Here is a 22524-nt window from a genome sequence, read left to right on the forward strand (position 1 = left end):
TGAGTGTGCACTTAAGAAAAACACGTATACAAATTTTCATCAATTTATCCAGTAGTTTTTGCTGAGCGTTGATTATTAGTAAGTCACGATATATTTTATTTATATAGATTATACTGGAAAAAAAAAAACTAAAATAAATAAGAGTAATCTACATGAATTATAAAAAATAAAAACTAAAAAATAGTTTGTATTTTTAAATGTACCTACTATATTTCTATTGGTTTCAAAGAATATGCTTATTTTAATGTACTGTTTCCAATTATTTACAACCGGGCAATTTTCCTCAAATGATTTCAAAATAGAAATTTACTCATAAAATTATAACGAAATAAAAATCTTTATGAAGCTTAAAATACGCTTTCCAATTAAAAGAAAAAGTTATATTAATATTTCTGAGATCAAGATGACGTTTAAGTATCTTAATTGTGTTATCGTTTTGATGTGCGTATTTCTGGGATCGAGGACTGAATTTTTATGTAGAATATTTAAAAAGCTTCATCTGTTTTCTGTTAAAATTTTATATGAATCCATTTTGATAAAAATGAACTGCTTGGTGTCGTTTATTGATGTTGGAAAATAAGCAAGATTTGTTGGTTGTAACGTACTACTGTAAGTTTACTAAAAAAAAAGAAAAGGAAAAAATCTTGTGCCGTTCATCATCGATTTTTCGGTAATTTAATTTGGTTTTAATATTTTTTTAAATTTTGTTTCATATTGTTACCAATAGATACAGGAGATAAAAAAAATTCAGCGTTCCAACTTGCAGAATCATAACGAACCACGCTTCTAACTTACTTCGTTCAGATCTTTTTGACCTTAAATTGAGCGTAACTGAAGAACGATTCAACCAATCTTCATCAAATCTTCACTTGCACACCTTCAGATACACTACTACAGCATATTCAAATTTCAATGAAATTGATTCGCTAGTTTGGAAATTTTCAAGCCTCAAAAGTATTATATATATATATATATATATATATATATAAACCCCAATTTAAGTCTATGGTATTTTCGTACTCCTCATATCTCAAAACGTAAAGAAAATTCATTTTCATATCCCATTTCCACAATGCAACCGAAAGTAATCCCGTATGTTTCTTAGATAAGTTGGTAAAAATGTATTTTTCAACGCAAATTAGACTAAATTTTGATATATTATACATTAAAGTTGCTGGCGAGTTTTTCAAGTATGAATATACATATATTTGAAATTGTATTTTTAATACTTTTTAAAACCTAATCTTTAATGTTATAACCACTTTAAATACGTAGGTAATAAACTTTTACTTTAAATTACACTACATAGTATACTGTATAAGAGAAGATATGCTAATAAAATAAAATTTTGCTTGTCGGGTTTTTAAAGATTTGAATTTTCAACACCCCCCTCCCTCAAATTAAAAAAAAAATACAGTTCTAATTTTGAAAAATTTCAGAAGTATGTATGTGGACCTGTTTTTTTCTTAATATCTACATACTAATATGAATGAAATCTGACATGATTTTTTTTATATAAGCAATAATACCGTTTGATTTTTGTCGCAAAAATTAAATAGTACCGTTTTCAGTTGATACGAAGGTACGGATATCATGACTTAGTTAGTTCCTTATCTCGCCGGCCTCCGTGGCGCGAGTGGTAGCGTCTCGGCCTTTCATCTGGAGATCTTGGGTTCGAATCCCGGTCCATTTTCACACAGCACTTGTCATTCATCTCATCCTCTGAAGCAATACCTAACGGTGGTTCCGGAGGTTTAAAAAAAATCCCTTGTTTCAAAATTTTTACTAAAAGTGTATGTAAAGTTTTTCCGTATGATTTACTGCCCGTTACTTAGCTAAGATACTTTCATGATTGTGTTTGTTTTTTTCGAACCCCTACAAATAAGTGAATTTTATTTTCTTCTAATTAATTATTCTTTTTTTTGTCTTCAGTCATTTGACTGGTTTGATGCAGCTCTCCAAGATTCGCTATCTAGTGCTAGTCGTTTCATTTCAGTATACGCCCTACATCCTTCAACCCTAACAATTTGTTTTACATATTCCAAACGTGGCCAGCCTACACAATTTTTTCCTTCTACCTGTCCTTCCAGTATTAAAGCGATTATTCATTTAATAATATTTTATTTTGGTATGAGTATATATTCGCACACATAAAATTACAGATATTAGAGGACTTTGATGACTGAAAACTGGTATAGCACAATGGAAATAAAAGGAAGAATAGCAATGATAAGGAAGTCTTCAGTAAGAAGCGGGAATTATTTTCAATTAAACGTTTGGACTTAGAGTTAAATTAGTCAATCGTTATTTATAAGATGTCTGGTTTTATGGACGTGGTAAAATGGACGATGAGGAAGAGAGAGAGAGAGGAACTTTTTTTGAGGATTTTGAGATATAGATTTGGAGAAAATAAAATAAAAAGGAAAAGTGACTAATGAAAAAATTTATTAAAGAAGAAAAAGGACTTATGCGGGAGGTACACCAAAGAAAAGGAAAACCACTTCAATTTCAAACCCTTCCACAGCTGTATTGGAAGGGTTAGTAGAAATAGAAAGTAAGCAAGGAGGGGGAAACATGAAATTAATAGATGAAGATTGGAAATTACAGTGGAACAAAGTAGAAGGGTTGGGAGAGAAATGGATGGAGTGGTGGATCGTCATTTGATGACTTCATGATGATTATATAGATTGTTCAGAAATTTGTTGGCTAAATTTAATATAGTGATTCAAGCCATCAAAATAAACATAAAGGTTCGTATGGAAAAATATACTTTGTCATATCGCTTCATTTCGTCTTTGTACGTCATTTTGTGTTTTTTTTTTGTCAGTGAAAATGTATATCTTAAGAATGGATTGAGGTATTTTATGAAATTTTTTGTACTGTACTTAACAATGCATTTTACAAGATAAATAAATATGAAAATTTTACCTTTGAAAATCCCAAAATGGCGACACTAAATCATCGGGTTTTACTAATCATGGAGCAGTAATTAGACATAATATGCATTACTGGGCAGTGCAAAATCCACTGTGGCTAAGGGAAATAGAACATCAACGTTCTTGGACTGTCAGTGTTTGGAGTGGCTGTACATTAATCTGACCGCATTTTTTTCGATGGAAATTTGATTGGAGAGAAATACGCAGATTTTCTAGAAAATCAGTTGCCTTTACGGATTGATGAATTACCCTGAGTAGAACGATTTTATTTAGGTTAATCCTTTAATTGATTGTGTTTTATTTAAAATTTAACATCAGCTGGATATAACTCGTCAACTGGGCCGATTTATAGCTCTACAGCATTTTTGAAGATGAATAACTAAAAAACTATCAATTTAAAAAAAGTCTGAAATGATATTTTCATTTTTTTACAAAGAATTCTATTCTGCAATAAAAAATATAGGTTCCTATTTAAAAAAATTAAGTTGACCTTGAAATGACTTTTATTTGACCTTATCATGAACAACATAGGTTGTGAACCCTTTTTAGGTTGTGAACGGTTCCACTGAGACGCCTCCTTATTTCTACAACGGTTATTTCCCCCATTATAAGTTTCTTTTCTAATTTTTTGTACCTCATTTCTTTTTGTTATACCCTTATATGTCCTATGGGATGCGCATACAAACGAAAATGAAACTGAAATGGTAAAACTTTACTAGGAAATATTCTTTTCATAAAATGTGTAGTTTTTGAGATATTTCAATTTAAATGGACTACTCCGTATACAGCTGTCACGAAGTTTTCCCGGGATTTTTATAACCTATTCTACTCGTGAAAGTAATGGAAAAGGTTCATATAAACAAATGTACTAAAATGATTCGTTTTCTGGTTACAGCTAGTGAAAAATTTCAGCTGCCTCAGAGAAATGAGGTCGTACTGAAATTTTTAGGGCGTTAAGGAACACAATTAGTTATTTTTTTAATGGTTTTTGACCTGAAAAATCGAATAAAATAGAAACCAGAGCCGTAGTTTTAGAGTCATTAGTAGTTTTTGAAAAATCTGGGGTGAAAATCAATAAATTGGGGTTGAAAACTCTTTTTTCATGTTTCACGTACAATAACTTTGTTAAATGGGTAATAAACACATAAAACTTTTAAACAAACGATGTATGTGCTAAATATGTTTATATGTACTTTTTACATTATTTTCGCATGTAGAATAGGTTACGAAAACCTCGGGAGAATTTGTTGATACAGAATGAATCACGAATATATATACACACACACACACACACACACACACACACACACATTTTTTTAGTTGCAAATTTCAGTGGTTGAGGGTAGAGTCTCAATCATCTGGAAGGATCCCAGGATAGTATATTGGTTAGGTCCTGATAGTTTTCATTAGCTTCATTTTCCCATGTATAGGCTTCAAGTTTTTGGTTGAATTATCATAAAAATATATTCATTTTAATGGAGAGAGAGAGAGAAAGATATGGGTGGATTATTTATTTTTAGTTCAAGAATGTATGATAAAAAGGATTAGTGAAGGGGAAAAGTGAAATATGAAAAAAGGGTAAAAATGTAGAATATTTTGGAAAAAAGAATACAAAAAAAAATGAAGTGGAAAGCGTAGTATAGAGACGAGTAGAGAGGATCCACCTGAATCTGCAACCACGCAGAATACTAATGATGTTGAAGGTACTTGCTCTTCACAGTACTTGATAATTATAATGTAGGCCTACTTCATTAAACCAAACTTGTAACAAAGGCGCTGATGGGCCAATCCGTTTCACGCCTAATGCGTCAAGTGCTGCTACTAGTTTGTTTCTTATTTACTTACTCTGAATGAAATATTAACTGTTCAATGAATGATTTTTTTTCGGTTGATAGTTTAATAATATTTGAATCGGTTCCACTGAGACGTCTCCTTATTTCTACAACGGTTATTTCCCCCATTATGAGTTTCTTTTCTAATTTTTTGTACCTCATTTCTTTTTTTATACCCTTATATGTCTTATGGTATGCGCATACAAACGATTTTAATTCCCCCAACTATTTTGTCTTGTGCTAAAGCACTGTAGACTCATTTGAGAGTGCGTTTACTTGGGACATGATCGACTAATAAAAATTCGGTTAGGCTTTTTCTAAAAAATCTTTCAACAAAATTTACGTAGTAGTCAATGAGTCTACACATACGTCTAACTGGTCTTGTTCACCTTCTCAGTTGAACGTTCTATGTAATATTTACATTGTTTTTTCTTTAATCGACCTTGCATTATTAATAAATAAAAGTGTATATATATACATTTTTTCTTGTTTAATATTTTTTGACGATAATTTTTCATTAACTTCGTAATTAATTTCAGTGTTTTTACATTTAAAAATAATAACGTAAAGTAAAACCTCATCTAATTGAATTTCACAGGAAGGGGAAAAATTGAATGAATTAAGTAAATTGTTATTGATTCTCTGTTTAATTATTACGTGAAATAATGTATAATACAGACTGTTCTTTATGTCATCGAATTAGCCAGGATCTCTTACTATTGCGGGAAAAATTAACTTTATATTTTTAGTAAAATTAATTAATGGTGAACGCGTCTTCGTAAATCAGCTGATTTCGAAGTCGAGAGTTCCAGCGTTAAGTAAAGGCAACTTTTATACGGATTTGAATATTAGAACGTGGATACCGACCCACCGGGTTGGTCTAGTGGTGAACGCGTCTTCCCAAATCAGCTGATTTGGAAATCGAAAGTTACAGCGTTCAAGTCCTAGTAAAGTTACAAGATTCAAGTCCTAGTATTTTTACACAGATTTGAATACTAGAGATCGTGGGTACCGGTTTTCTTTGGTAGTTTTTTTTTCTCAGCTCCCCTGGGCCGGACCGACTTGTTGGTATTACGCCGCCCAGGGGAGTGTCTTTAAACTCAAATAGGCCTCCCCACCTAACGGCTATATACCGGCAAGGCAGGTCGGCCTACCGGTTAGCTCTTTTTGAGAGTTCTTTATCAATATTGCCCCCTTGGGTACCCAAAAGGGCAATACTAATACACCACATTATTACACCACGCCAGACCCAGTTCGCCGCGACGCGGTACCGGGTCCCTTCAGTATTCAGTGTGCTGTTGCCTGACTGTTACCCGTGGAGTCCTTAGTGACTCATCAGTGCCAACACACCGCAGCATGCTGGACCTCACCAGCAAGGCTGTCCACCCAGTCCTATTCTAGCCAACACCTTGTCTTCTCTCATCGGAGTATTTCTGTAGAACAACTTGTCTAACAAAACTAGCAAAATTATCCCAGTTTGACTCACTTCTTAGCATGTAGTCTATTGTTGTCTCTGGAGTTATACCTGTGAGTGCCTTACTATGTCTAAGTGTGTCCCACCTATTGCACTGAAAAAAGGTGTGCTCAGCATCATCTATCTCGTTGTAGTAGTTGCAAATTGGCTCTTCTCTCTTGCCTATTTTGTGCAGGTAGTTATTGAAGGAACCATATCCTGTAAAAAACTGCGATAGGTGATGATCACCCTCACCAAATCTTCTCGACAACCATGGCTTGATGTTGGGGATGAGGGTTCTCGTCCATCGACCCACAGCTTCCTGCGACCATCTTTCCTGCCAGATATTATAAACGGCATCCCTGACCTCTTGTTCTGGCTTGCCTTGTGCCCTCTCCACCCTCTTTTTTGCGATTAGGTCAATAGGAGGTGTACCCGATAACACGCACAGGGCGGCATAGGACACTATCCTGTATGCGGACACAACACCTAGGAGCACACACCTGTGCGTCCTCGCCAGTCTCTCTTTGTTGCGCCTGATGGGGATAGAGCGCCACCAGGCCGGAACGGCATACATAAGCGAAGACACGACGGTGGTCGCCAGTCAACGGCGCTTTGAGGCCCGAGGGGCATTCTGCGATGACATAATGATGTTTAGACTTTGGTAGTTGGGTTTCAATTAACCACACATCTCAGGAATGGTCGACCTGGGACTGTACAAGACTACACTTCACTTATACTCATACATATCATCCTCATTCATCCTCTGAATTATTACCTGACGGTAATTCCCGGAGGCTAAACAAGAAAAAAAGAAGGTTTCTTTACAATCCTCCAATTCTTTAATAAAGTGTACAGTTACGCAATTGCATTGTAATGGACACCACACTGCATCACAGTTTTTTGTGGTACCCGTATTAGCATTTTATATTAGTTTATATATTGATTTTGTTTCACGTCGTTGAAGGAGGTATGTGTTGTAAGTGAAAATGTGTCGAATCCGTAACTATGCACATCGCTTCGAATCCGACTTCATCTATATATATATAATATATTTTTTTGAACTTTTTTAAATTTAAATATTTTGATTTTTAATAATTATTAACCTCTGTGAAAATGTTTCAATTAAAATGAAAAGAACATAAAATTTTAATTTACTAATAACTACTGATATTTTTTTCAATTGGAGGTTACTAATTATTAATAAATCAATATATTTAAATTAAAAAAAAAAAAAATCGGAAATGAAATCGGATTCGAACCGATGTGCCTTCCCCTTGTGAGATCCAAATATTTCATTAATTAAACTGTGTTTTGGCTATAATTCTAGAACCAATGAAAATAAGTACCACTCATAATATATCGTTGACAAAGCTCTCAATTAGGGCTTATTAATGTAGTTAAGAAAAAGTCCAAAATCCAAATTGTTTGGATTTTGCGTTTTTTGGACACTTTTTGGCCAGTCGATAGCAATCTAAAGGAGAGGTGCACAACTAGATATTACAACAGTCCTAAATCCAAAATTTCAACATCCTATGACTAATCGTTTTTTTGTTAGGCGGGATTCATACATACATACAGACGCCACTCCGATACTAGTAAAAATGGATTCAGGGATGGTCAAAATGGATATTTCCGTTGAAATCTGATAACCGAAATTTTTCGCAATACTTACTTTACTTCATACTAGGAAGTAAAAAAGAAAAAAAGTAGAGGGTAATTTTCGTACTACGTGTGTTAGCATGTTTAAAACCCAAAATCTTTTGACTGGATAAACCGATTTTGATGAAATTTAGCACAGACTCGTGTATTTGAGGCAATTGGTTGGTAATATTGTGAGGTCAACATCTTCATTGGCTGGGGTAGACAGTTTTTTGGGGTCAATTTCTTTAAAAATTTTCAAACATAAACCCACTTTATAATTAAGCTCAATTCATACGTACATGCTTCTCTTACAATTATTTTTTTTTCCTCCAAAATTCTCCCTTTCCCAAAAATCAAAATAACCTATCTTAGACTCACGTTAATTATTTCAAATTTATCAAAAATCTAAGATTCAATCATGAATCTTAATTTATGAGCCTAATCTTAGCTGACTTCCTATTATCTGAAGGAAAAGTCTTTTTCAAAATACTTTTAAATAGTCATCTTAAAATCTTTTATATTTAAGTTACTGCTTCCTTCCTTATTAAAACTATCCTGAAAATATTATGGCGTGGATTATGCGGTGTCTAAAGGTGCTCTTTTTTGGTGAAGTTTGCCACTTTTGCGTTCCTTTTGCAGATAGATCATGTCTTTTTTATTATCCACACGTTTTCTTTATATCTGCTTCCCTTTCACTGTTAATTTTTACCTAATTTCTCAGTGGTTCCGTGATGAGAACGTGATGCAGTTCACAGTACTGTGGTTTTGATATTGTGTAGTTTGGTGAGTGCATCTATATCTACCGATTAATCGTGTGACTGTATAAAATTCCCACCCTGGAGATGTGTAGGTTATTGAATGAAGCAAGGTTTTCGAATCTTTTCTAAAACAATATGTTAAAAACAAATATTAACTGATTCATCAACTGGTATGAAAAGAGATAAATCGAACGATCAGTCTGTTGTTGTCTTTCCTTATTTCCTATGTGGATTTAAGTTTTTTGAAATTGTTATATCTATAAATAAATTAGTTTACCTTAGTATTTCACTGACCATTATATATTTATTTTGTTATATTTGTTCTTACTTTTAAATATTATCAACATTAAGATTTCTTATATCAATAAATTTATACCTAGATTATGTGTTTTGTAACTGATTTTTAATTTCAGTTAAAGTAACAATACCATAACTAAATCTTAACATTAAAAAACTTTTTTCCTTGAATTATTATTACGATTTCAAAGCTTTTCTTACGTAATATTGGTGTTCTATATATAGAAATGTATTTTCTTTCTTATAAAAGAGGAAAACCTAATAAAAATCTATAAAAGCTGATTTTATCGTTTTTTCATTTCCAGTATAAATACGTTACATATAATTTTCAACGAAAATAGAAAATATCCAGAGAATTCTTTGATTACTAAAGAATGTCAGTTGTCTCATTCGATTGAATTCTATTTATCTCTGACCAAATAGTCTGTTTTTATTTCCTTATTTTTATGCTTACAGTACAGACTAAAATAATCTAGATTTAAGCACTAACACTTTTGATTGTAAAGGTTGAAAAGTCATGCTTCTATTTCCATAAATTCTTCTCCCATCGAACTCTAATTAACTCTCAATTTACGCATGCACATTCTTCTACGCCTCTTAACCTAATCTCCTTCCTTCATTTATTCTGTTTACGTATTTTAATTCGTTTTGAATCCATTAAACTCTTACATGAAACGAGTAAGTACTAAAATTATGGAAAATTATGGAATTATTAAGGAATAGGAAAACAAAGAGAAAGATAAGAAAGAAAAAGCGAGAGTAATTGGATGAGAGTAACATTATGTTATTAAAGAATTCGAAATAATCAAATGGTAGGTATAAACGTACGGAAATTAAATTAATTGTATTCCGCGTTAGTTTTTACTTCCTTGTATTAAGTAAAGAAAGAATTGTGACACGAAAACTTTTCGTTTTCAAATTTCACAAAATATCCATTTTGACTAGTTTCGGCGTGACGTTCATACGTATGTATCTCGCATAAGTCAAAAAGGATTATCTGTAAGATGTTGAAATTTTGAATTTAGGACTGTTGTATCATCTAGTTGCGCATCTCCCCTTTTGATTGCAATCGGCTGAACTAAAAAAGCCCAAAATCCAAAAAAATTGGATTTTTTTACTTTTTATTAACTGCAGTAATAAGCCCTCATTGAGAGCTTTTTAACGATATATCGTAAGTGGCACTTACTTTTATTGGTTCTAGAGTTAAAGCCAAATAAAATTTTAATTAATGAAATATCTGGATCTTTCAAGGGGAAGGCTCATCGGTTTGAATCAGATCTCATTTCCTTTTTTTTTTACCTTTTTTTAAATTTAAATATATTGATTTATTAATAATTATTAACCTCTGATTGGAAAAAAAATTACTATAAATAATATTTCAATAATAACAATAAAAAAATAAAATATGACAAAAACTTAAAAGTTATTAGTGAAATAAAATTTTATGTACTTTTAAAAATGTGTATATGTAATTTACTAGGCGTACAAGGAAGTCATGTAGTGTCCACATCAGATTTTTTAATATTGCACATTTTAAGTCTTGATGTATCTTTCACCGCCTCTGTACCTTTTCAACAAATTTTCCGTCTACATTTTATGAAAGAAGAGCTATGAAATTTAGAATGACTAAGCTAAACCTATTTATCTGGTCAATTTTTCACTCTAAGGAAAATAATTTTCTTTTAGTTTATAATTTTTTTCTGAAATAAATTTATAATATTCTAAGAAGTTTCTTTGTAAACAGTTATAATTATAAAAAATTACGTTGGACAAATAATTATCAACTAAAAAAGTGATATACCAAGCTGTCATTCTGTATGGAAAGTTCTCTTATCATTCGTGTTGATCCCTTCCTTGGGCTAAAAAATAGACAGCTCTTTCCATTTACAATCAGCAGTCAGTACCGTAGAAAATTAAAGTTGATGGACGAGTAACCTTTTATAAGAGTATCAGTATTTTAATTATTGAAGGTCACTGTTGTAGCCACGACGACCTTGAATGTTATAAAGACCTTGAAAATTGTCATTTAAAGTAATTCTACTTACTATTGCTTATATAAAAGTAAAGTATACATCACTTACTGTTTGTATTTATGAAAATTGTTTAGTTTGTTATTTTTTCGTTTTACCTTTTGTAGTCTTATATTATATAACAGAAGGAAAGTATCGTTATCTGTCAAAAAAATATTCGTTCCTAAATCTTTATATTTTTTAACATTTTGTCGTTGTAACCCTAACCCTAAAATATTAAAAACGTAGGTTACAAAAATATGTTATTTTTATTTAGATCTATCTCTATTTGGTTATAAACCTCAGGTACTCAATGTCTGAAATTTGATTCCGTTGTCATTTTATTTAGGGAACTGATAGCATTAATTAAAAAAAAAAAAATGATGTGTACACTACACATTACTTCCTTATATTCCTATTAAATTACATATACACATTTTTAAAAGTACATAAAATTTTATTTCACTAATAATTTCTGATCTTTTGAAATACATTTTTTATTGTTATTATTGAATTATTATTTATTGTATTTTTTTTTTTACAATCAGAGGTTAATAATTATTAATAAATCAATATATTTAAATTAAAGAAAGAAGATTAAAAAAAGGAAATGAAATTAGATTCGAACCGATGTGTCTTCCCTTTGTAAGATCCAAATATTTCATCAATTAAAATATTACTTGGCTATAGCTCTAAAACCAATGAAAATAAATACCACGTATGATATATTGCTGAAAAACTCTCAATGAGGACTTATTATTGCAGTTAAGAAAAAGTCCAAAATCCAAACGTTTTAGATTTTGTTTTTTTTTTTACATTTTCGGTCAGTTCGATTGCAATCAGAATGGGAGGTGCATAACTAGATGTTACAACAGTCCTAACTCCAAAATTCCAACATTGTATGGCTAATCGTTTTTGAGTTATGCGAGATACATACGTACATACGTCACGCCGAAACTAGTCAAAATGGATTCAGGGATGATCAAAATGGATATTTCCGTTGAAATCTGAAAACCAAAATTATTCGCGATCATAATGCTTCCTTTACTTCGTACAAGGAAGTAAAAAAACGGATGAGAGAGGAAATATTATGGGAGGTTCAATTTTTCGAATAAGGTTAGAAATAATACTTTTAAAGGTTTAAAAGATAGTTAACCTCGGACAATATGAAATCTATATTTTATTACATTTTCTAAATTTAAATATTTCCTAAATTTTTTTTCCTCGTTTTTTTCTAAATGAGGTGTTAAGATAGGATAGATTTCAATCCTTAACAGAGAGTTAGGTGTTAATTTATCATAAAAAAATTAAGTTAACTTTTACTATCTATCTACTTCAAGGGGAATTTTTTTATCTATATTTAGCGGAAACAGTATTAAAATCTTACCCGTAGATTTAAATAATAATGAACTCCAAATTCTAAAAAATAGCAATTTCAATTTTTTTTATTTTACTTTTTAACCTGGAATAACCTGAGTGGTTTAACTAATCGTAAAATCAGGTGATTTTCGAAGTCGAGAGTTCTAAGGTTCGAGTCCGTGTAAAGGCAAAATTGCTTTTACATGGATTTGAATGCTAGTCTGGATATCGATGTTCCTTGGTGGTTGGGTTTCAATTAACAACACATCTCAGGAATGGTCGACTTGAGACTGTACAAGACTACACTTCATTTACATGCATACATATCATCCCCTGAAGTAATACCTTATGATGGCTCCGGAAGCTAAACAGAAAAAGAGAGAGAGGAGAGACGACTATAGCAGCTGTACGTCAGTGCTACATTAGCGCTTTTTGTGGTGAGAGTTGTACAAATGACACACTCTACCCACTAGTTTGTTTAGAGATATTTTTTGGGTGGGGGTGCAATTTTGCAAACTTTTTTTGGAAATATTATTTTTTAATTGTTAATAAATGTGCCTAAGAAAAATAAGACCTTAAGTAGGTGAAATCTCGAGATACTGCGGGTGACCTTGCTCTACAGCCTCACCCCCTTGACCTTTCAAGTTGAAAATGTAATGGCACCAAATTAAAATATAAAGAGGTAATCTGACCAAGTTTGGTCAAAATCGGCCAAGTAGTTGGGTTTCAATTAACCATACTTCTCAGGAGTAGTTGACCTGAGTCAGGACTTCAGGTTTACCGATACGTTTACACTTTGATTTGCAGCTGTAGGCCTGGCAAGCCGGTAGCTGGTAATTGCATTTGTCTTTACTCACACACCCAGATCTGGCAGCAAGCTGGAAAAACTGGTTGAAATAAGTTTACTTTTTAAAAACATTGATTTGTAATTTTATAAATTACTTTTTCGTTCGAATAATTTAAAATACTGATAAATTTTTTCGCTATTTCAATTTTTTAATGCTCAAAACGTATTTTTTTTAAACAATAAAGTCACTAAAATAACCTAATACCCCTCCACTGATAATAAAACTTCTATTACCAATTTTGCATTGTTTGATAGATAGGATTTGGGTTATATAGATCATATTTTTTCTTTTTTGGTTTAACTTGTAATGGCTGGCAACGTCTTCAAAAATAATTATTTCTTGTAGATCTTTCACTCTAGTTAATAAATAAAAAAATATAATAATTTGTAACATTTTGATACTAATATTTTTTGAAGTCGGTTTTAATAATTTTTTAAAAACTATTTTATCGAGTGTTTATGTTTTATGCTAAATTCAAAATTAATTAGCTTAGTGCAGGATTGAAGTTTACCAATAGTATTTTATAATGTTTTCTGGCTGAAAAATTATTCAACCGATCTCCGTGGAGGAGTATTAGTGTGTCGATTATTAATCAGGGGTTTCCGGGTTCGAATCTCCGGCAGGTTTGTAATTTTTTCATAGGCTAAAAAAATTACATTTCCATATTCCCATATACAAGCTTTCAAAGAGATTCTATAGTGAATTAATTTTTTTTTGTGAAAGTTTAGTTTTAGTTTCATTGCGATAAATATTTAATTCTATTTAAAAAATTTCTGGAAATTTCAAGAAAATCGTTGCTGCATTTTAATGATTTTTTTTATCGACTTTTCGAAGAAAAGTACGGTATTACTTTCGGTCGCACGGAGGGATTGGAGTGAAATTGAATTTTTTCCCCCCCGTTTTTGTGAAGTATTGCGTTAATTAGAAGTAATTAATAAGTTTGTCATTTGAAGTTGTTAATCTTTCTTTCATTTTTCCTGTTTAGCCGTTGGGAATTACAGTTCAGGTGTTTCTTCAGAGGATGATATATATGAGTGTAAATGAAGTGTAGTCTTGTACAGTCTCAGTTCGACCATTCCTGAAATGTGTGGTTAATTGTAAACCAACCACCAAAGAACACCGGTATCCACGATCTAGTAATCAAATCCGTATAAAAGTAAACTGCCTTTACTAGGACTTGAACGCTGGAACTCTCTACTTCCAAATCAGCTGATTTGGGAAGACGTGTTCACCACTAGACCAACCTGGTGGGTCATTGAACATGTGATCTAAGAAAATTTTAAAAATTAATTGTATTTTTAGGATTTTTTTAATGGTATTTTTATGATAATTTTCTGGTATTTAGGTATTTATGGTATAATCTATTTTTGTGTATTTATTAGAATATGAAATAATGTGTTTGAAGTACACCGAATTTTTTTTCTTGTGCGAAATAAAATGCACATATAAAATATTCTCTAACACTTCTCCTCTACATTTTGCTAAAATAATTATTGATTTAAAAAAATATAGCTTATGTATTTCACACAATGTGAGTAAAAAGGTTCTTTCCTCGTTTTAAATATGCCATTATTTGTTGTTTTATTATTGCGAGAGTGGGGGGTTGAGTTAAGTACTCGAGACGTATAGTGTTTGACGCATATACTCGTATTATATATATTCTTGACAATCTGGTCGTGTTTCAGCCATACATATCGGTGTCCTTAACATACATTCAACTATCTAAGTAGATTGTTATTCATTTGCCATTTTAATTTTTGTTTTTGTTCCACCTTTTTTTTTTTTTAATTTGTACTAACGTAATGTATATTAATACACGTTTATGATTTAACTTTGACTATTATATTTCCTTAATAATTAATGATTAACTTTTATACATTTAACTGTTAGTTATTAACGGTTACAAAATAAAATTAAAAAATAAATAAAACTAGTCTAAAAGGTATTTGAGCGTAATGGATTTGTTAAACAAAATTTAAAAAACTTGTTTCTTTTTTAAACGTTAATATTAAAACCTCATCCACAGAGTAATATTATTTATGTTAAACAAACTCTTAAAATTTAATTTTAGGTAAATTAAAAGATATATTTTTTAATTGAATTGATAATTTATTAAAAAATAGCAACTTAAGGATACACAAAAGGTTATTGATAGGCCCTTGCAAGGCTCTTTTTCGTATCCTCAATTATTTTACCGATTACAAAAACATTTTTGTCTTTATATCTATCAATATAATGCTGTTTATTTATTATTGCTGACTTCCGTGGCAGATTGTTAGCACCTTAGTCATTTATTCATATGGTTCTTAGTTCGCGGGTTGGGATGTTTTTTTTTCGCACGCCAAAAAAATACATCCATTATTAAATAAATAGAATCTTTATTACATATTTATTCATATATGGAACATAGAGTTCCATTTTTGTATTTTATTACCTTACTAAAAAAAATGTGGAATTAAAAGAATATCGATAAAAAATAAAAGAGTATTTTAGCACCATTTTCTTTTCGTGGTTTGTGTTAATGTTAATTATTTTACAGTAATAAATGTTAATTGTTTATAAAATGTTTATAACAAAGTTTATGTTATAACTGAAAACATTCTACGTTAAAAGAGTTGCTTTGCAAATGAATATATATGTAGCTACACAGATGCATGTACGGTACATTTTTGTGTACGAAGGGAGTTAAAGAATGAATGTATAAGAGATTTTGAACGACGGTAGCGGTGGTGGGGAGTGTAAGTAAAGAGGTGGTTTCGGGTAGGATTAAAGAGGTTTGCTGCAGGAAATATGCTCCGCTGTTCGTTTTGCACGCGTGTGTGTCGTGAAATCAGTCGCTCATGAATACTGACGGATGTAATATTAATAGTGTGCACACAACAGTTTATTTATTATGTGAGTTGTTTTTGACAATGTTATTGCCTTTGTTATGAATAGATTGTATTATTATAATAATGCGTATCTTGTTTTAACACTTTTTGTGCATCTAGTGTGATGTGTGCTTCTGCTCTCTCTGTTACCATAGTAACCAATGCATTACATGACGTCATCAGCTCATTATTCATTTAACCGGTGTATCTTCATTGTTCAGTTTTTATTTCTCTATTTTATCTTTTGTATTAAGTTTATTTTATTTTTACTTTATATTAAAATTACGTGTAATGTAATATCTATTTTTCTGAACTGTTGTAACTGACCTATTGAGTAGTAACAGTATTACATTACAAATCCACAGCAAAATTTGTTACTATGACTATTTGTTTGTCCGTTTAATCAAAGATATCTTGCTAACAATTACTCTAATAATAATTAGTTATACGTTTTTATAAGCAAGTAACATTGTGGCGGTTTCATGAACTAAACTATTATATAAAACGCTGTAAAATAACGTTTCGTGAAAATTGAAAGACTACTAAATGTTTTTTTTTTTTGTTTTTTTTAACACGATGTTTTCAATAATATTAATTATATTATTTTTCAATCGTTATTTATTATTATTATTAAAAAAACATGTAATTTGATTTGTTAGTGTATTATTTTGTCTCTTTATTTTAGTCCATTGTAATAAAATTAATTTCTAATATAAAACATGTTCAGAGTTATCGTTTTGAAATAATGACAAATTGTAATCTATTGAACTTCAATTCAACTTGAATTAATGAAAAGTTAACACGTCGGTGTAGTAGTGTAGTTAGTCGATCTTAAATGAGAAATAAAAATTTTATTTGTTGCATTAATTTTTATAAATTATAAATTAATTGTCTCTGGTATAAATTAACGAATTAGACATTTTATATATATATATAAGAAACTTTCTCTGTCTCTTTCTTTCTTTCTTAAACACGCTGTAAATAAACGACACCAGCGTTCTCGACTATACAAACACTAAAGTTTGCATCCGAGCGCGCGCACACACACACACACACACACACACACACACAGAGAGAGAGAGATATTCATATATATATATATATATATGTATGAAAAAAAATTGATACCGAGTTTAAAACACATTAGAATACAAAATTAAGTTTTGCTGTTACATTGCTAAAAGGTTTAAAGTACCAGGTGAGCAACTTAAAACTGAACCGCTACAGACTAAACGGAGTTGCGACATCTAACATTTTATGAATGAAATGAATAAATGAATACGTAAATTTAATTCTGTATTTACATTAGTAAAAGTTTAAATATTTATCATATTTTTGCGAAATATGTACGAAGTAAGCATCCTGCGCATTGATGCATTTTTGTGCTTGAGTGGTCATATTCAGAATTTAAGGCAAATTTTGTTGTCAATATCGTAAATTTTTTTTGTTGAATTTTCGCCTTTATTTCATCCATAATATAGGGATTTAATTCATAAACTCCATCCTTCAAATACAGGATTAAAATTTTATCCTCTTCCCCCGGAACGGAACGAAAAAGTGGCGGGAGTATCACAATTCATCGTTCGAATCGCAGAGCCCGGACTGAGTCCCTTGGTGCTGTATGATTCTGTAATCGGGCGTGTTTCAGGGGTTTATTTTTAGTGTCGATTATAAGTTTTAATATTTTAGTTATTTATGGACGGATTTGTGATCAGCGCTCCTATCCGTTTTGGACCAGCGTTCTCAACCCATTACTGGGTCCGACCTCGGGAGACTAGGCTTTTGAGCCTGGTGTTCCCGACGTAATTCCCCTTCAGACCGTCCGCTGTAGTCCTTTCGGTGCTAGCACTTCATAGGCTAGCAGGAATACGTCTCAACGGGGCTCTAGTTGTTTGGAGGGAGCATTGCGCCCCCTTCTCCGGAGGGAGTCGCAATTGCTGGTTTAATTAATTGTAAGTGTTAGTTTTAAGGTGCTGATAAAGGGAAAGATCTTCATCTTCTTCTTCGGTGGCTGCCCTTCACGTTGCTTCCCTGCTGGGCTCTTCTTCCGGACTCCAGTCCGTGACGGCGGGTACAATTACCAAAACCAGAACATAATACACGTATTTTCTGATGGTAAAGTGAACCGTCAAATATCTGATAAGGATTTTCAGTCATCCAATACTTGGTGTTTAGCGAATTGCCCACAATATGAAACCGTGAATCGTCTCTCGTGAAATATAGCATTGGGCCTATCTGTCCATCAATAATATGTTTGAGAAGCCAGTTAAAATTAAAACGTTTCGGTTTGTCTGTTTTCTTAAGGTGTTTACGCGATACGGTTTCAAATTTAAATCACGAAAAATCTTTCGGCAAAATGTACATTTTTCACCAATTTGTTATGATAACTTGTATATAGATTTTTTTTACTGGCAGAAATTCTTCTTTGAATATCGGCTATGGTCTCTGGCTTCCTAATAGAATGTTATTTTGTTTTGCATTTGAATCCGACCCCGTTTTACGCCATTTTGTTACCAAATAGTTTATGCTGCTTTTTGCTGGGATACTTTCATTCAAAATATTTTTCATGAATGGTTGACGTGTTCCATTCTAGAAGAATACAGAAAGCATATAAAATTACACTTTAGGAGCAACCCTTTCCTCGATCGAATAAAGAATTTTTTTAAAAATACAGGTATAAAGAATGAAAATGAACTTCACTGAAGTATGAACAGTTTGCAAGTGGCAACAATACGAGAGTAGTAACATGCACAACCAATAGTGGTGCTAATAGTAACAGCGGTGGTAGCAGCGCGTTGATATCTATATAACTGGATAGGGTTCTTTTTGGCGTAAAATACAATTAAGTGTTCAATATTAAAGCACACACCAGCGCCGCAGAATGAGTGGCTGGGAACTAAATAAAACCATTGTACGCTTGCGTGACTACAATCGTGATTGCCGGGATGTTTATTTTACTCAGATAACCAAAAGAACGGTCATTTTCGCAACAAAAGCAAAAATTTACGGACAGTTGTAGAAAATTTATAAAGAGATCAGATATACAGTTATATAGAGATCAGTGTTCAAAATACAAAATCAGAACATTTCTACTGCATCGGTTTAAAACGTGGTTTATCCCTATTCTTACACTAATCTCTGCGCATCCGCCATTTCAGTTTATTTAGTTCTAGCCACTCATTTGGTGGCGCTAGTTTTACCGATTCCAATACAAAGGATCCTCTATCCAGTTATATAGTGATCAGTGTAGAAGGGTTAAAGGTGACATCAAATAATTGCAATTCGAGCCGGCTCGTTTCGATTTTTAGCTGTTCATCCAATATAATGTTATTTAATTAAAAAATATTCTCAGCTATGCTAGGTATTAAATGGATCATATTGGCGGATTTACTTCTTTTCACTGATATCGCCTTGTGCGGTTGTTTATGGTGATAAAGTCGAATATTTCGACAATTTTTGAATTTTTTAAAACCTTTAAAGACTGGATTTTTAAGTAATTATTAAAAGAAGATAAATTTAATTTCTTGACTAGTCTTGAGAGAATAGTCTGTTGTTTGATTTTCTATAATCAATTATATTGTCTGATTCTATCTAGTTATTAGCTTTTATTTGCAGTCGATAACTATTAAATGAAATTGTGGGTTCAATAACTCATCCGTGTTACGCTTGCTATGGTTAAAAGCGTTGATCATCGGCTCATTGATGTCATCAGTCAGTTCACCAATAAATGTGGCCGAAAAGAGTGACATAATGAAATTGTCCTTTGAATTAAAAAACCCCTGTTCACTGTAACCATTGTTCACTGTCCTTTCAACTTATTTTTCTTAAAATTTAATCACCTACCGCAAACAAAATAACTTGATTTTTATGCGTGGGAATTAAAAAAATTATATCATAATTTATTTTATGAATATAACAAAAATGTTAAATTTAATCCAGGTTAAGGTTGTTTGAGATCCTAGTTTAAAGATGTTTCCTTGATTCTGAGAAAAAATAGTTTTTTAGGAAATAAAATCGGTCGATTGATAAAATTAATCCAATTCTGCTTTATGATCCTAGTAAATTCTAAATATATGAGGTAGAACAATTGTAAAAATTACCTATAAAATTTGCTTAAGGGAGGAAAAATAAATAATATTTTCCTTCCCAGTTTGGATGTTTTTTTGATCCAAATTTGAAATTATTACTTTTATTTCTATTCAAGAAATAATTATTTCGATCAGGGATGAAACTGGTTAATCACTATTACGGTAGGGATAAAGTAATATGTAAAAAATAGTTGGCTAAGTATTGCATGACTTACCCGGCTACGCAGATCAAGTCGTACTATACGTTTCTCTCTTTTTCTGTTTAGCCTCCAGGATGATATCTATGACTGTAACTGAAGTGTAGTCTTGTACAGTCTCAGGTCGATCATTCCTGAGATGTGTGGTTAATTGAAACCCACCCACCGGTATCCACGATCTAGCATTCAAATCCGTATAAAAGTAATTGTCTTTACTTGGATTTGAACCTTAGAACTCTCGTCTTCGAAATCAGCTGATTTGCGATGACGAGATCAACAAAAGACCAACCCGGTGGGTTAAAAAAGTAACTCGGTCTGGCTAAGTCTCGAACTCGATCGCACAGGCGATCGAGTTAAACTACCCGAGCGTACTATACCTTCAAATTATAAAAATTCTACTAAGTTGTAAAAACGTAGTAAAATTTTAAAAAAATGAAACGGTGTAAAAAAATTAAATATTCAACATATGTAAAATAAAGTAGTGTTAAAAAGTTATTATATGTTCTTGCACAATTTTTTCTTACTAAAAAAACTTTTTTAACGATCCTAATATTTACCAAAATTATTTTTATAAACGTTAAGATCGAAAAAACTAAAAATAGATTTTTACAGAATTTGTAAAAATCTGAGAGCCCAAGCATCATGAAGGAGTTTTCATTGATTATTATGATTACTAAAATAAAATTTAAGGATCAAAATACCCAAATTTCTAATAAAATTATTTTTATTTTAGGGGCTTCGTTACCCTGTGGAGAAATTTAGGAAAATTTTATTTGTGAAGAAGTGATCCTAACAAAAAAAAATTAATTTAAAAAAGGACTGTTTAAATATATATATTTTTATACATCTGTAGTTTCCCCGCCACCGGAGCTGGACACGCAATTAAGCGCATAAACTCATCTCCGGGGGAGTGCCTTCGCCTTAAACTACCTCCGAAGGACGCAAGGCCCCGTCCAGGCAGCCGGGACTCGGTTTTTCTGCATGCTATCCGTACCTCAAACGAGGAGTTCTCAAAAGGGAAAATACTGGAAAAATAAAGTATAACTTTTATGAAAGTAATGAAAAAATCACTTCTCATTTTGGGTTCGCAATTTAATACAAATGCCTATGCTACTTTAATTTTAATAGCCTTTCATGAGATAAAAAAAAACTGTTTAATAGCAAAAATTAAAAGAGTTAGAGCCCAAAAGACAATTTATATTTTTTAGAAACGGGTAATAAAATTTAAGAAAAAGGTTTCTAAAAATATTCATACTTAGCTTAAATTTAACAAATTTGCTTATATATATGTGTTCTCTAAATCTAACACCCCCTTCAATAAAGGTTAAAATAAGAAAAATTAATTTTCTGCATTTTAAGTCTGTGATCTAGAATTAAAAAAAAAAATGTTGACATTTCTTGATAGCTCGATATATGAAGTATAAACACTTAACAACTTCTTAAACCGAAAAGAGATGAAAGATCAAAAAAATATATGTTTCAATTTTAAGTGGTGGGGTTTGATTTTTTGAAAAAAAGAAGAATTTTGGATGATTTGTATTTGCATTGTAGATAACAAATTTGCTTAAATAAAATTTTCTCTGAAATTCCCCTGAAGAAATACGAGATTTTCTTTTCGCGATATCCCGTTCCCCTTACCGAATTTTGAAAAAAAATTAATATAATCAATCCCCGTAATAGAAATATTTGAGCAAACTTAAATTAAATCGGTTTGGTAAATCCTGAGATATAAGGCCGAAAGCATTGCAACATATATATACGAGGTGCGACAATTAAGTAATGAGACTGATGTGAAAAAAAATGTTGCTTACCGTTTTAGTCATGTTCAGTGTTGTCTCCTTCAAAGTAGTTCCCCTCTGATTGCACACATTTATTCCAGCGCTTCTACCATTGATGGTAACATTTCTGGAACTCATCTTCTGTAATTTTATGCCGCCGGAAAACTTGAGCTCCCGACATAACCTCCTCTCCAAAAACCTTCTGAAGCTTACCATAAGTTGTCGTCGCGTTTTCACCCGATTTAACGCAAAAAAAAAATGGCATACCGTTGCGCAATATTTTGCGGTTTCATTTCTGTGACGAGAGACAAACACGTGTTCACTTATTACAGCACAACTCACGACTGAGCAGTTGCATCAATGTGTGCTGCTTGGACTAGAAGTAGCTTATACACCAAGGTCAAAGATGCTGTGCCTACGCAAGCTGCTGGGTGCCACATCTTGCAAAGAAAAAT

At 31.8% G+C, this 22524-nt stretch overlaps 1 protein-coding gene across 3 annotated transcripts in view; it reads left to right on the forward strand.

The window, feature by feature from the left end:
- The window catches only part of LOC142331359 (forkhead box protein N3-like), a 746610-nt gene that overhangs the window by 630868 nt on the left and 93218 nt on the right, over positions 1-22524 (forward strand). Inside the window, exon 1 of one of the 3 annotated variants that reach the window (XM_075377206.1) lies at positions 15881-16031. The exons of the other annotated variants lie outside the window; for them this stretch is intronic. The gene's annotated coding sequence lies outside the window, so the exon portion shown is untranslated. Of the gene's footprint in view, positions 1-15880; positions 16032-22524 lie in introns of those variants that run through there. 3 annotated transcript variants of the gene reach the window in all.

This window comes from Lycorma delicatula, chromosome 10, assembly GCF_047948215.1.
Source record: "Lycorma delicatula isolate Av1 chromosome 10, ASM4794821v1, whole genome shotgun sequence".
Taxonomy (NCBI): Eukaryota; Metazoa; Arthropoda; class Insecta; order Hemiptera; family Fulgoridae; genus Lycorma; species Lycorma delicatula.